Source organism: Mus musculus, chromosome 17, assembly GCF_000001635.26.
Source record: "Mus musculus strain C57BL/6J chromosome 17, GRCm38.p6 C57BL/6J".
Taxonomy (NCBI): Eukaryota; Metazoa; Chordata; class Mammalia; order Rodentia; family Muridae; genus Mus; species Mus musculus.
In genome coordinates this window covers 71182268-71196438 of record NC_000083.6, presented here as the reverse complement: position 1 = coordinate 71196438, position 14171 = coordinate 71182268, and the positions used below count along the sequence as shown (strand labels likewise).

General features: G+C 45.4%; 1 protein-coding gene across 4 annotated transcripts in view; it reads right to left on the bottom strand.

Moving 5' to 3' along the window:
• Positions 1-12907, bottom strand: part of Lpin2 (lipin 2) — a 66287-nt gene extending 53380 nt beyond the window's left edge. The window contains exon 1 of one of the 4 annotated variants that reach the window (NM_001357791.1): positions 12695-12907. The gene's annotated coding sequence lies outside the window, so the exon portion shown is untranslated. Of the gene's footprint in view, positions 1-12358; positions 12462-12694 lie in introns of those variants that run through there. The other 3 variants (XM_030249977.1, XM_030249978.1, NM_022882.4) reach the window with 3 other exon arrangements.
• Positions 12908-14171: the final 1264 nt, after the last annotated feature.

Genomic DNA, 14171 nt, shown 5'->3' with positions numbered 1-14171 from the left:
AACTCAGAAATTCACCTGCCTCTGCCTCCCAAGTGCTGGGATTAAAGGTGTGTGCCACCACGCCCGGCCTGGCTTTCTAACTTTTGATATATTTTTAAGTCTGGATTTTCCAGTCTTAGCATACTTCATTTGGGGTCAGATAAATCTTTGGGAATAAAAAGACACTCAGCGTCCCTGGCCTTCAACCACTAGATGTCAGCAGCACCCTCTCTTAAACTGTAACAATTAAAAACAAAACAAAACAAAACAAAACAAAACAAAAATTCTGTTTACTTTTGAAAGTCTGCTGGCAGCAAACCTGCCCCCAGGTGGTAATCACCATCATTCTTCATTTGTGTATTTAGTTAGTCCTCTTTGTTTTGATGGTTGGTTAGGTCTGAGACAGGTTTTCATTTTTCAGCCTTGGCAAAATTCACTAGGTAGCCTACCTAGGCTGGCCTCAAACTAATGATGTTCCTTCCGGTCTACCCAGTGCTGGGTTTACAGCTATAAGCCCTCATGAGCAACACAAGAACCACCAAGTTACACGAATGGCATTTCCCTTATTTGTGACTGACGGGTTTGCTAGGTTCTTAGAAATGTTGGCAGTGGGCCAGCAGGTCCGTAAGCTGCGTCTAACATCATACATAGCGCTCTCACTTGCTATGATAAGAACCTGCAGCACATAACCATTCTTAGTTTCAGCTTGACCTGGGGCAGGAACACCTATCAGGTAGGACTGTGGTTAGGACTCCATGAGGTGGTGCCCAAAAACTACTTAAAGACAAAAACTATGCCACGCACAGTCCATGCTTAATCAGTAACTGTCAGTTGGGTCACTGCCACGAAGGTGGTCACTATTTAGAGAGGGACACAGGAAAATACAAATGACTCCATCTAAATTCTCACTGCCATCAACAGTGCTTTAAGTCTTTTTAGCCTTGCGAATCCTTTTCCCTTTCTGAGGAGCTCAACCAACTGAATGCCACTCTTCAGTCCATTGCTCAACAAGTTAGGTCTAATTCACAGTCTAGCTACAATCAGGCAGGACAAGACAGAAATGGGTCAGAAGAGCCTACAGCCATATGAAACAGCTGTAAAGGTGAAGCTAACAGCCTGAGCTCTCCCAGGCCTGTGCTCAGGCAGGTAGGAGCACTTCCCCACGGTGTGCAACACTTTCTAATTACACTCACATCTCTGCAAAATCACACATGAAGGCTATGTGTGAGTCACCTCTTAAGGCCCTGATAATCAACATATCACCACCTAGCACATTATCAGTTCCTCTTTCCTACCCATGAATTCTTTCTTATTTATTTTTATTATTTTTAACAGGTACTTGTGGAGGCCAGAGGCATTTGGGTTCCTCTACAGATGGAGTTACAGGTCTTTGTAAGCCATATCTGTCATGAATACTGGGAACCCAATGTGGCTCTGAAAAGGGAGCCATCTAGCTTCTAAGAGTGCTCTTTCAATAGTCACAACACTCATAAGCCAAAAACTTAGTTCATTTCTCTTATATACATGACTCATCATCAGATAGTGCAGTGAGTAACTTTTTAAACTATTTGTAAAACCTTAATCTACCACCGTGAAGGGTGAAAAATACCTCTAACGCTAAAAGATTTACTGGGAGAGGTGTTTTCCAGTATGACAGAATAATTGAAATGTATATAAATGTATATATTACATGGGCAAAAAAGGAGCTAAATGTGTCAGGTTACACACACACACACACACACACACACACACCCCACAACAGTCTTTGTACCTTTGGTTGTGTTCTCAATCATTCTCCTTCATAGCTACATTTTCATTAGTAGAGCCAACAGTTTCCTTCCACTACTCATATAATAAAGGGTAATACTAAAAACTACTAAAATTATAATTAGGTAACAGGTGAGGCTGACATTAACAGTGTTACATGCCATCTGTAATGGCTATCGATACTCCATTTTCAACAGGCAGAGAAGATGCAGAAAGAACTGATACTTTTACACCCTAGAACAGCATTTTCCCACATACAGCTTCACACACATATCCACAAACAGAACAACGCCCCTACACCAACTATTTCTTGGTTCTCCCAAAGGCCTTCTCTCAGCCACCAAAATCTCTGTACCTGCTATTAACTCCAAGGCTCATTGCCAACTTTTGCATAGCAGGTGTCAGCGGCAATACTTCATGCCTATGCACATTTCACTTTTGGAGGCTTGTATTTCTCTAAACCTAACTTAAATGCAAAGGAACACAATTGAGGTCAAAACTACAGCATTCCCCTTTGAGACAGTATCATAATGCCTACCCACTGAGCCAGTCATCCCTCAGTGTGCTATGATAAAATCTAAATGTTAGGGAAATGAGGGAGGGAGGTGTGGAGAGAGGAAAGTAAGAGGGGGTGGGGTGGGACGGGGCAGAGGTTACTTTAACATGTAGGAACAGAGAAAGACCAGAATAAGAAAACTAAGGAGAACTCCAGGAAACTTGCCAACTGAAAAATGGAGTTTAAAGACCCTAGGAAGCATCAGAATGGGCTACCCTGTAAGAAACCAGACTAATTCTGTTGCACTAGGCCCCACCATTGGATTCTTTGTTCTTGCCAACCTCTGAATTACTTTAGAAAACAAATAAGAATGAAGCACGCTAAACTATTAAACATCTGAGAAATTTTAGTGGTTACACAAGACTGAACAAAAACTTCCAGTTATAATCTGAGAATTACTTCCTAAGGACTTTCTGATCTTCAGTGAAAATTGCAGACAGTGCCTCAAGGCACTTTTTAAAATATTACTGTAACTATACACCCTGCTAAGCCACACAATGACACAATGTTTCCACACCCTTCACTGGGGATGGAGACAGGAAATCTAAGCTCTGGTTCTGGTTCTTCAGAATGGGTCCTTAGCTCAGTTTTTAAAAAAATTTTTAATAAAATATTCAAAATAAAATGCTATTGCCAGGTATGGTGGCACATGGCCTGTAACCCCAGCGTTTAGAAAGCAGAGGCAGGCAGAGCTCTGAGTTTTAGGATAGCAAGGGCTACACAGAGAGACCATACCCCACCTCCAAAAACAAGTGGGCCCTATTCCAAGATAAAAGGGTCCTTACATTAAACAGGGGATTTGGAATGGATTCATACACAAAAGAAGGTGAAGACAAAGAAAACAAAACAGCCCTTGCAGACAGCCTTGATCTTAGCTTGAGTCAATTCTGAGGCAATGAATTCCTATTGTTCACGCTACCTAAGCCCACAGTGTGTCATAATGCCCTCACAAACTATACACATACACAGGATTACATCATAACCAACAGTAGCAGAGGCTATCTATGAATCTATTCCAATGCAAGCAAATAACCTGAACTTATCAACTGGAATGAGATACTTATTTTTCATATAAAATTCCAAATGCATGATACTGTACTCTCAAAAATGACATGGGTAATTCCCACCCTTTAGATATTAGCTAGGAGAGTAATTTCTAGAAGACATAAACTAGGGCCAGCAGGATGGTGGGGGATGGAAGGTAGGGACCAGAGAATTGGGATGGGGTGAGGCTTTCATACCCAGCACAGCAGCAAAAACACGGGAGACAGACCCTGCCTTAACAATGTGTAAATAAAGAACCAATTCCTGGAGAGTTGTCTTCTGACCTCCACACACTCACTGCGATACATCCTCCTCAGTAAATAAGTAAATAAGTAAATAAATAAATAATATATAGGGCCCAGAGAGCTGGCTCAGCAGTTAAGAGCATTTGTTGCTCTTGCAAAGGACCTAGGTTCAGTTCCCAGCACCACATGGTATCTCACAATCACCCATAACTCCAGTTCCAGGGAATCCAACACTCTCTTCTGACTTCCACAGGTACCAGGCACACATATGATGCATTCACATACACACAGAGAAAGCATGCATACACATCAATATTTTTTATTAAATTTATTTATTCACTTTACAGCCCATTATCAGCCCTTCCTTTCCTCCCAGTGCCCCCTCATGTAAGTCCTTCCCCAATTCCCCTTAGAAAGGGAAGCCCCCCTCTGGCTGCCAACCCCCCTCCCCCACACACACACTACCATCCCCCCCTTACGACCCCCCTACAAACTTCTTATACATAGAAAAAAATACAAATTAGGTTGTCAGTAGAGAAAAATCTGAAACACACAACCTCAAACTGCTGTTGATCAAGGCCATGACCACCATGAGTCACAAGGTACTTTACCCTCTGTGGTCTTCCTTAGTCATAACCCAGTCTTATCATGAGAAAGCAATAAGGAAAACTTACAGTGAGGCATCCCACAGAATACTGACTAGTTCTCTAAAAGCTGGTGAGGTCTTGGACATAGTGGCATCCCCCAGTCCTCATCTCAAGAGCTATAACAATAAACTGAAACCATGGAAGTCCTTGAAAGGCCATACCAGAACGACCGAAGGGTCCACCAATGACAATCCTAACAGACAAAATGCCAAGAGCCTCTGGAATCCCCTACAGACAGGACCACAGCAAGCAAGACAGAAACATTCCCACTCAGAGGAACAGAGCCCAGCGCCAGCCAGCCACCTCCTCAACTTCACAAGAACAGAGGCCCCGATGAGTCTCTGGTGCTCTCGCGCCCTCTGGCCTGCAGACTCTGGTAACACACCTTCCTTCTCAGGTGTGAGGGACAAAACAAGGCCAGGAGTGAGGCCGGTATTTCCCAGGTGAGAAAGGCACTTCAGTAAGAGAAGGCAAAGTTAGAAGATGAAGATTTAAGAGATGGAGGAGGAGAGAAAGAACCACAAATAAAGAAAAAAAACCCCAGTAAATGCCGCAAAGGTAACAATTCCAGATAAGCAGGAAATTGAGTAAAGAATGAGGACAAGGGACCCAACGGGAGAGAGACTCAGATACTCAGAACAGGACGCAGACCCCACTGACAGTCAGGCAATGTGAGCCTGGAGTCACGCAAAGTCAGCACACCACTGTTCACTACAAAGAAAACAAAATGTATAGGAAAAGTAAAATCACCGCACATGTGTAATTCTGCACACTATCTACCTATGAAGACATAAGCAGTGAAAACTGCTTATACTAGCTGAGTATTAAATATTAGATAAATACTAGTTACACTGTGAAGTTACCCTAGGCAAATTTATCACTTTTGCACAGTCCACAGCTCCACACCAGGAAACCTCAAAGTCCACTTTCAGGTTGTGCCTTCCCACATCAGGTAAAGGAACCCAGATGATCCCCACAGCCAGGCCCACAGGCCAAACCAAGGCGCACAACCCCTCCTCCCCAGGCTAACTCCTAGGCTGTACCAATTTGACAATTAAAACTCTCACACAGGATTTTCCAATACACAGAATAAGATTATTTCAAATGCTTCACAATTTTTATTAACATGAACTAGAATTCACACAAAAATAGTCACTCCTAACTTTATCAACTATCAGCAACAAAACTGCTCGTATTGTCGCTAGGAAGGCAAGAGTCAAGGAAGAAAATCTATGCAAGCACACAAAATGGTTTCCTTGAAATATTAAAAAAAAAAATCCTTCAAGTAAACATTGACACACTAAAAATATAAACACAGGAGCTCTCCCCAAGATACTTCTTTGCCTTTCACTTTCAATTCTCTAAGCTGACTCCCATTCCTAACCCTCAGGGCCTCCGTTTAGAACACCCTGCTTTATTTTATACGTGAGATGACTAGTTCACTTCCCCCAACAGCACTACAAGTTACTTTCAGGTCTCCCTTTGCCCCGTGACTCGCCCTTAGCTCGCAGTCTTCCAAACAGGTATGCTTTAACACACACCCTCATCTAGTATCAGACATAGCCAAGCGGGCAGGCATGCAGGTCTCCAAGAGACAACCGAGTGAACCATGTGCCAAAAGTATCATGAGAAAATGCCTCGATAAAGTCAGTTATTTTGCACAATTAGTATAAGCTAATACATTTTAAGTGGTTCTAAATATACTTCGTCTAATGAAAGATTCTTAGCCACTCATTGATTCTATTACATAAAATAAAAGGTGCCATCACAGGGACCTTATCTGCACATGTAAGTACTGAGTGAGTCAAGTGACACTGTAAGGAAAGCCCTGGAGGACAAACAGGATCCATCCATGTGCGGTACTGAGGTCTCAGCTGGGTACCAGTGTGATGGAATCCAGACTTGGAACACAGAAAGAGACAGGCACTTCTGCATCTAATGCTGACAGGTTAATGCTCAGTACTTAATGCTTAGTCCCTCTGCTCAGTACTGTTCTGCGGGGATCTGGTGTATACTCTCAAGTCAGGAACTGGTAGTATTATAGTGACTGAAGAAAATCCGTTAAGGCAGCAGCACAGCGGACAAACGAGCGTGTATCAAACAGTCCAACAACCATTTCTCCTCCTTCCCAACAGTGACACAGAGCCACCTGCCATATTTGAAAAACAATTTTTAAACATTTCCTCTGACCCAGTCTCAGCCTAATGAGAGGTCCCCAGGGGAACAACAGCTGGATGATGCCCAGTTCGTCCCAGTACAGGCACCTGACAGGCAATGGTGGGGCCTCTCAATGCCATTATTTTCCCAGATGTTTTTCCTCTCCCTGGTTCAATTGGCCTTGTACACATAAATGCTTCCGAGAAACCCAGGGCTCCACAGCAGGTGCACTCTACTACCAGTTTATAAATGCTGGCATTAAGAACAGTTTCTTATTCTAGCAAATGCAAGCAAAAACAAATTCCTAAAGTTGACTTAGGGATATCAAGTAAATGCATATGAATTGTAAATCCTTGGGCAGCAAGGCCCAAGGGCCAAAGGAGAGTAGCTATTTGCTGTGAGCCCTTCCCTACATCTCTTGGCTTCAGAATTCTCACATAGAAAGCAGGGCCATTCTCTCTACCTGGTAGTATTATAGTGACTCTTAAGACAGTGTAAAGCTCTCAGCACATGCCTGCCCAAAGAAGGTGTTAATCAAGTGATGATAGTAGCAATAAGTTTTATAAAGCTAAGATACACCCTTAGATGAGTCTAGTAGGCATCACACCACGTGATAGAGTGAGCTTAGTGCATAGACCATGTTGAAGGCTCAGATTCTCAAGTTCACCCTTTTGCATCACACTGATTAAGTAGGCTACTATGAACTAGTTTAAGCCACGACCCATTAGAAAACCTTACAACTGAAAACCAACCCTTTCTATTAGGCATTTGTCCAATACACTGTAAATCAGTTTCTCTTTTCTAAGTCATCCTTCATATTTAATTAGATGGTACAACTGTCAGATTGGTGCCTCTTACACACCAAAAACAAGGGAAGGCAATTTAAGGAAACTTAGCATGTGGATAGATGTTTTGGAGTGTTTAAAAGGGAAAATAATGACGAGTGCATCCCTTTAAAGGGTTTTTTCCCACAGATGCTTCATGAAGCCTGGACATTCCTGACTTACAGCCTCTCCTAAGAGAAGCCCTTCCTTTCCTAAAGACCATACTTTACAGACTCAACCACTGGGGAAGAAATTACAGCATGAGCCAAGCAACACCAATCCAAGCTTCAAATCCAGATTAACTACTGACGTAAGGGATAACAGTCCAAAACCTCACGAAACCAAATCACCAGATAACACTGCTCCATTTCAGTCCCCATCGATGAGCTTTTTGTTTAAAATTGAGTAACTTTTTATTTTAAAAAATTCTTTTAGTCAGGCCAGGTAGAGGCCTTGGGGGGTGAATTAGGGAGACTAGGGGTCCAAGGCCAGTCTGGGCTGCATAAGACTGTTTCCGAAAATGAAACCATTGTACCATATAGATTTAAAAATAGGTGTTTAAATGAATATTCTTGTGTCAACTATCCCTTCCATTACATTTCAGAATATAAGAGCAAAAGTACAACCAGCAACTAAAGAAGGTACTGGATGCCACATACCTATCTTCTCTTCCTGGACCAACCTTGGCACTTCTAAAGGATGCTTTTCCTGCCTGCAGTTCCTCCTCTTTATCTGATGGAACCATGGAGATCAAATCTAGAATCTTCTCGTTGAAATACTTGTCTCTAATCATGTTTCCTAAACTTTACAACTCTGGTCTCTAAGCCCCACTAAACGCTACTTAAATTTCCACTATTACTCCAAAAATACTGAAAGAACACTCCAAACCTTAAAACACACCCCAGTGCCATGAGCTCACAGGTCTCAGCAGTGCCTCTGCCCGCTAGCACTCTCATGCACACCTGCTCTGAGGTCTCTTCTCCCTACATAAGCACGTGTAGTTGATAGATCCTACCTTGCTACTCCTACTCCACAGGTGTCAGCCCAACTTGCCACCAATCCTCAAGTCCTACTTTCTCACTAGACTTTGCTGTACCCCCAAGGATTCACTTCCCAGGATTTGGACTCAAGGTTACATTTCCCTCTAGTTCAGCACCTACACTAAAGAAAGATCAAAGGGGCTCTGCCTATACCGAACGTAAGAAAGTTTAAGAAGGCCAAGTTACTCACCCTGATAATGACTAACAACTACAAGAAATACCCAAGCAGCACACAACACAAAGTAGCATGCCGCCACATGTGAGGGGGTTGACGCCTAAAGCAGAAGTTAGTCAAGATGCGGGGAGGTGGGGGTATTAGCGTCTGGGGAGAAAAAAGCCAAAAACTCAGAGAACAAAGATGAAAACTAAGAATGGATCACTGCGTAGTCTAGAGCAGGAGAGACAAGAGTTGAAGACAACTTAGAATTTATAAACCGTCACTTAACATTTTATGTTTCTAGCTGATAAAAATGAAGAGTTGAGACAGTGCACACACTATTCAGCAATACATGGAGGGAATGCAAGAAGCAGATGAAGATATAGTCAAGTGGCATTTAATTTAGTGTTCAGTGTCAGCTAATAATGTTAATTCCGTTACAGCTAATGAAGTTAGTAGAAGTGCGAGCCCTCTGAGAAACTGGATAAAGGCTGGGTAAGGAAAACAACCCAACCCCCACTAGGTCTGTCCTTCTGGAAGCCAGCGTCTACACACCAAAGATACAAAGCTTACACTGGACAGCAGTTCCTATTCAAAATGTGTGTCATTACATATAAGGACCAGCACCCAATTGCAAATCCTTGGCTTTGCACAGAGGTGAGGTAGAGGTGACTGTTTTTAACATGATATGCAAGTTAGGGTTCTACCTTCTGTCCTGATTTCTTAGTAACATCACTAACAGCTATCTAAATCCACCAGTTTAAAAAAATCACTTAATATTAATATCCAAAGGCTTCTGAGGCAAAGGACTCTAATGCCTGTGAGATGGCTCAGCAGACACTTGTCAGCAAGCTTGTCAACCTGAGGCTGATTCCTGGAACCCACGTGCTGGAAGGACACTGGCTCCAGAAGTACACATGTACGGGTTCACAAGTCAGTAAATGTAAAAAGCTGTTTTAAAAAGACTCAACTGCAGTCTGTGAATCAAACTAGAAAAGAAGTGCTTGTGTCGTCATACCGCACGGAATAGATCTTACAATGTAATAAAGTCTCCTAACACATCCTCGGGTTTTGTTTTGTTTGGTTTTGCTTGGTTTTGAGATAAGATCTCACTCTGTACCCCAGGCTAGCTAATCGTGGAACTGGTGAGTTCCTTCTGACTCCTGATCCCAAAGCACTGGGATAACGACTTGGGCAACCTCTCTTCTTGTTCTTCCTCTTATCTCTTTCCAGATTCTAACAACAGTAGGAGGAGATGATCAACTCAAGCTTCCTGCCATAAACAACAGGGCTGGAGGTGAGGCAGACAGACAGAACGCACAGGGTAGTAGTACTCCGGCCATCCCGCCACCACATACGGGTTGCTACCAATAGTTAGGGATCTCTACTGATTTCATGTGGTCCCCAAGAGTGAGTGATTTTTCTCTTACATGTTCATCTTGAAAAATACAGGACTGAAACATGTGAAGTGTTTCGCTATTAAACCCACTGCTGTGGCTGGAAAGATCAATCACTGGCTAAAAATGTTTGCTGTACAATCATGAAGACCTAGTTCAGATCCCAGCACCATTAGGTCTGGACAACTGGAGTGAGAATTGCTGGCTTAGCAGAGTAACTAAATATATGACCTGTAGGTTCAGGGAGAGACCCTGTCCGAAAACAATATGGTATAAGGTAATAGAGGAAGGCACCTGACTCCCTTCTTTGTTTACATGAACACAAGTGCACACATTTACCTATGACATTGTAGGGGAGGTAGATCCCCTAACTGTTAGCAAAGTGAGTAAGAAAATGTATTCAAATATTTTATTACAGGGGGCTTAGGATATAGTTCGGTTGGTAGAGTACTTGCCTAGCATGCACAAAGCCCTGAGTTCAAGTCTCAGAACTTCCTCAACCAATTATGGTGGCACACAATACAGAGTAAGTTCAAGACCTGAACTATCTGAATGAGACTGTCTCAAAAACATAAAAACTTTATTATCAAGACATCATCAGAGTGTTATCACTGCAGGGTATATCTTCCAGCTATTCCAATTTTTTTAAAGAATTATTTATCTTATATATATGAGTACACTGTAGCTGTCTTCAGACACACCAAAAGAGGGCGTCAGATCCCGTTACAGATGGTTGTGAACCACTATGTGGTTGCTGGGAATTGAACTCAGGACCTCTGGAAGAGCAGTCAATGCTCTTAACTACAGAGCCATCTCTCCAGCCCCCATTCCAATGTTTTAATGAGACATTGTTTACACTGGATTCTGACAACTGAAGGCCCGACTACAAAGCTATAAGCTATTTTGCCATGAAGGTGACAGGTCCTAGGACCCTGAACCTAAGCCAAAAGTATTAATTTACTTAGCAATGAAGGGAGTCAGACACAGCTAAAGCAAAGTTGCAAATCAACTCCTGCAACCCTGCTGACCAGCTGATTGAGAGGGTACACTTCCTACAGCCCCACCCCTAAACAAAGTGACAACAGGCCCTGGGGACAGACAGAGGATTTCAAAGACAAGACACATAGGCTTAACTTAGACTTAAGATCTTGCCCACAGGCTGCTGAACACCTAAGGGAGGCACCAGTGCACCTCCCAGCAAGAAGGGTTCCAACTCATTGTCCCACTTCTGAAGTATATTATGCACACCATCAGAGAGGATAGCTGCAGTGACCTATACTATATTTAAGTCCAATATTAATATTTAAACACAACAAAATGTCCACCGTAATGTTCACTGGCCTAACCTTTGACCACCTCTGACCCGTGATAGCACCAAGATTATCCCATCCAAGGCATACCATACAAGAAAATTTGATGATTTCATTTCATTCCACTGGCTCCCAGTGACCTACAAGGACAAACTGCTTGCAGCTTCTTCTCTTCACTCAAGAAGCCCCAACCAAAGCTCTTCTAAAAGCCAGCCTCTGTGCTTAGTAATAAACAGCTATTGGAGTCTTGCCTGCGGGGATCCTGTGCCCAGTGCAGGGGATAGTCCAGTCAGTAAACCAAAACGCACAAGGCTAAGCAAGGAGAACAAGCATACAGCCATTCAAGAAACAAAGCTCCGACCTTTATCCCTTTATCTGCTTAACTGCACTTGGCGTTCAAGGGTTTTCAAATGCTCCCATTTCCAGAGCCTCTTAAGCATACAGCTGCTCTGCCGAATCTCAATTTTGCCACAAACGCGAAAGTAGACCCAGCCATTTCATTTCTAGCATGCTACAGCTATTCTGCTACTACCTCGAACTTGAAGATCGCTGGGGCCGATAAACCACAATCAAGAACACATTTAACTAGGAGGAAGCCCGTAGGAGGCTACCCACGGGCAATGTGAGAGGGCACACCGGGCAGGGCAGCCCAACGAGGGCTAAAACACCTGTTTCCTCCCACACTTGGTGGCTGGCTGGGTTGCTAACCCAGTCTAGCAATACCTGCCACGATTCGTAGTTTTAAGCCAGTGAAAGCAATCAATGTCGGATCAACACAGACACTAACCGGCAAATGATCCCAAAATAGATTTCAAAATTCAACTTGTGTTATCATAACGTTTTAAATTAGTGAGGCGAGGTTCGGTACCAACTTAACCAGCATCCCTACTGCTGGGCAAATGAGCTTCAGCGCCATGCAAGAGCCTCAGTTTCCATTTTTAATTTTTTTTTAAGTCTCAAAGATGCATTAAAATAAGTGTGTGGCCGCTTGTTCAGTAATCCCTCAGTGCCTCTCCAAGTATCCTGCGTTCCAGTACTTTCTGAAAGCGAGGGCGATCTTCCTAGTCTTGTTCTGCATAATTATGGCTCCGAAACGCCATCCTAAATTTGAATGAAAATAATTTTCTTAGGCTGGGGTGGATCCGCGGCGCTCAAAACTGGGCCTCAGAGCTCCGGTTCCCACAGCCGACAGAACCTTCCAGGGCCCCGGGGGTCGCCGGCAACAGGCTACTCACATCTAAACCAGGTCCGCGGCCTGCAGGAGGCGGCGGCGACGGCGACGGCGGCGGCGGGCAAGCCAACGGCCTGAGGGAATAACTGCACCTCGCCAGTCCCGGCCGGGGGATGACCGCGACCGCGCGCCGGCGTCCGCTCCCCTCCCCCAGGCCCGGGGCTGCGGTCCCCGGGCGCGCCGCCCGCGGCTCGGAGGACCGCTGCCGACGTGAGGGTCTCCGCAGACGCCCGCGCGTCCTCAGGCGGCGCGGCCGCGGCTACGTGGCCCACGCGAGGCGAGGCCGCGAGCGGGGACGCGGCCCCCCGGGAAGCCCCGGCGCTGTCTCCGGCCCGCTTACCTGCGGCACCGCGCGCGGCTCTCACTCGGCGGACTGTTGTGCAGCCCCGCAGGGATGCCCCAAGAAGCGGGGGAGCAGGGGGCGGGGCCGCCGCCTCCGAAGCCGCGGGCTACAGCGGAGCCCGCCGGGCCTCATGAATGGGACGCGGCGGCGGCAGCAGCGGCGGCGGCGGCCGAGCTGGCGGTAGACTGCGCGCACGCCCCGCCCCGGCCCGGCCACGTGACGCGAGCTCCGCCCCCGCCGGCCGCGCGCCTGGAGCCCTGGGCCCCTCCGGGGAGAGAGCAGCTCGACGCCGGCGCCGGCCTCAGAAGGGCGCTTTAAAAAAAAGTTTCCTCCGGTCCCCATGGCAACCTTGCGGCGCTGCGTCGGGCTTCAGAGTCCAGCTACCAAAAAAGAGTGCAAACGGTCTGCTGCATAATGGTGTCCCCGCGTAACGCGAGTGCACCATCATGGGATCACTGCAGAACCCGTATCTTTCCTTATTTACCCTTGGAGCTCGGTGATAACACCGCCTACTTAAAAAGTGCACTTTAACGGCTGCAGCTGCGAGTGTTAGTGACGGCGGCTGTTTTTCGTCTTGTATATCTGCAGCTGGTTCTTTCGATGGAAGGCCATGGCATCACTTCTAAATGCTTGTTAATTTCTTCGTGCTCACCGCGAGCATGAACAGTGTGACACAGTCTTCCGGCCGCTGAGCCATGCATTTATACAAACTCTCTCCGGTATGGGCCTGGGCACAGCAGTTTCTTTGCAACAATGAAGCGCGGTGAGCATAGTCTGTGCTGGGACCCGGGAAACCTTTCGTTTCCCTGCCTAAGTACCGCCGTGTGGAATTCAACCAGATTGCCTCAGTAGTTACCAAGGTCCACAGAGACACCCAAACCTACTGGGATTTTTCACTTCAGCGTGGCTCTTCATCTGATCTACCAGTGAAAGAAATGTTTTCAAGGTTGAAAGTTTCCCGTAAATGCTCGAGAAATACTACTCCTCCGCTGTGGGGAAGTGCAATTAAACCCAGAGAACCCAGTCCTCAATCCCCAAGTCAATGCACTGGGAACAGCTACACCTTCATTCCCATTGGGAGCCCAATGTAGCTTGCAGCCCAGACTGTAGAACACGCTGTTACTGTTTGTTCTCTAGCTTCTCATTCTTGACTTTTCCTGTTTCTCTCGGGATAGTTTCATTACCTCCTACCTTGGGAGGGAAATATTCTCACGCTTCCTTCCTCTCATCATGCAGAAAGCAGCAGACAACCCGCCCTTCCTCTGTCACCGCCCCCTCTGGGCTTTGACACCTTACTCAGAAGGATTGGTTCATGTTTATAGTATTTTCCTCATTCTCTAGTGGCTGCCTGCTTCATGCTACTACTGAGGCAGAAGAGGAACTAATTAAATATTTGTTGACTGTTCCTCGACTTCCCCCAGCTGATACCTGTAAAGTTGGGGCACACCCAACTCCCATCTGCTTCACTGCCCAG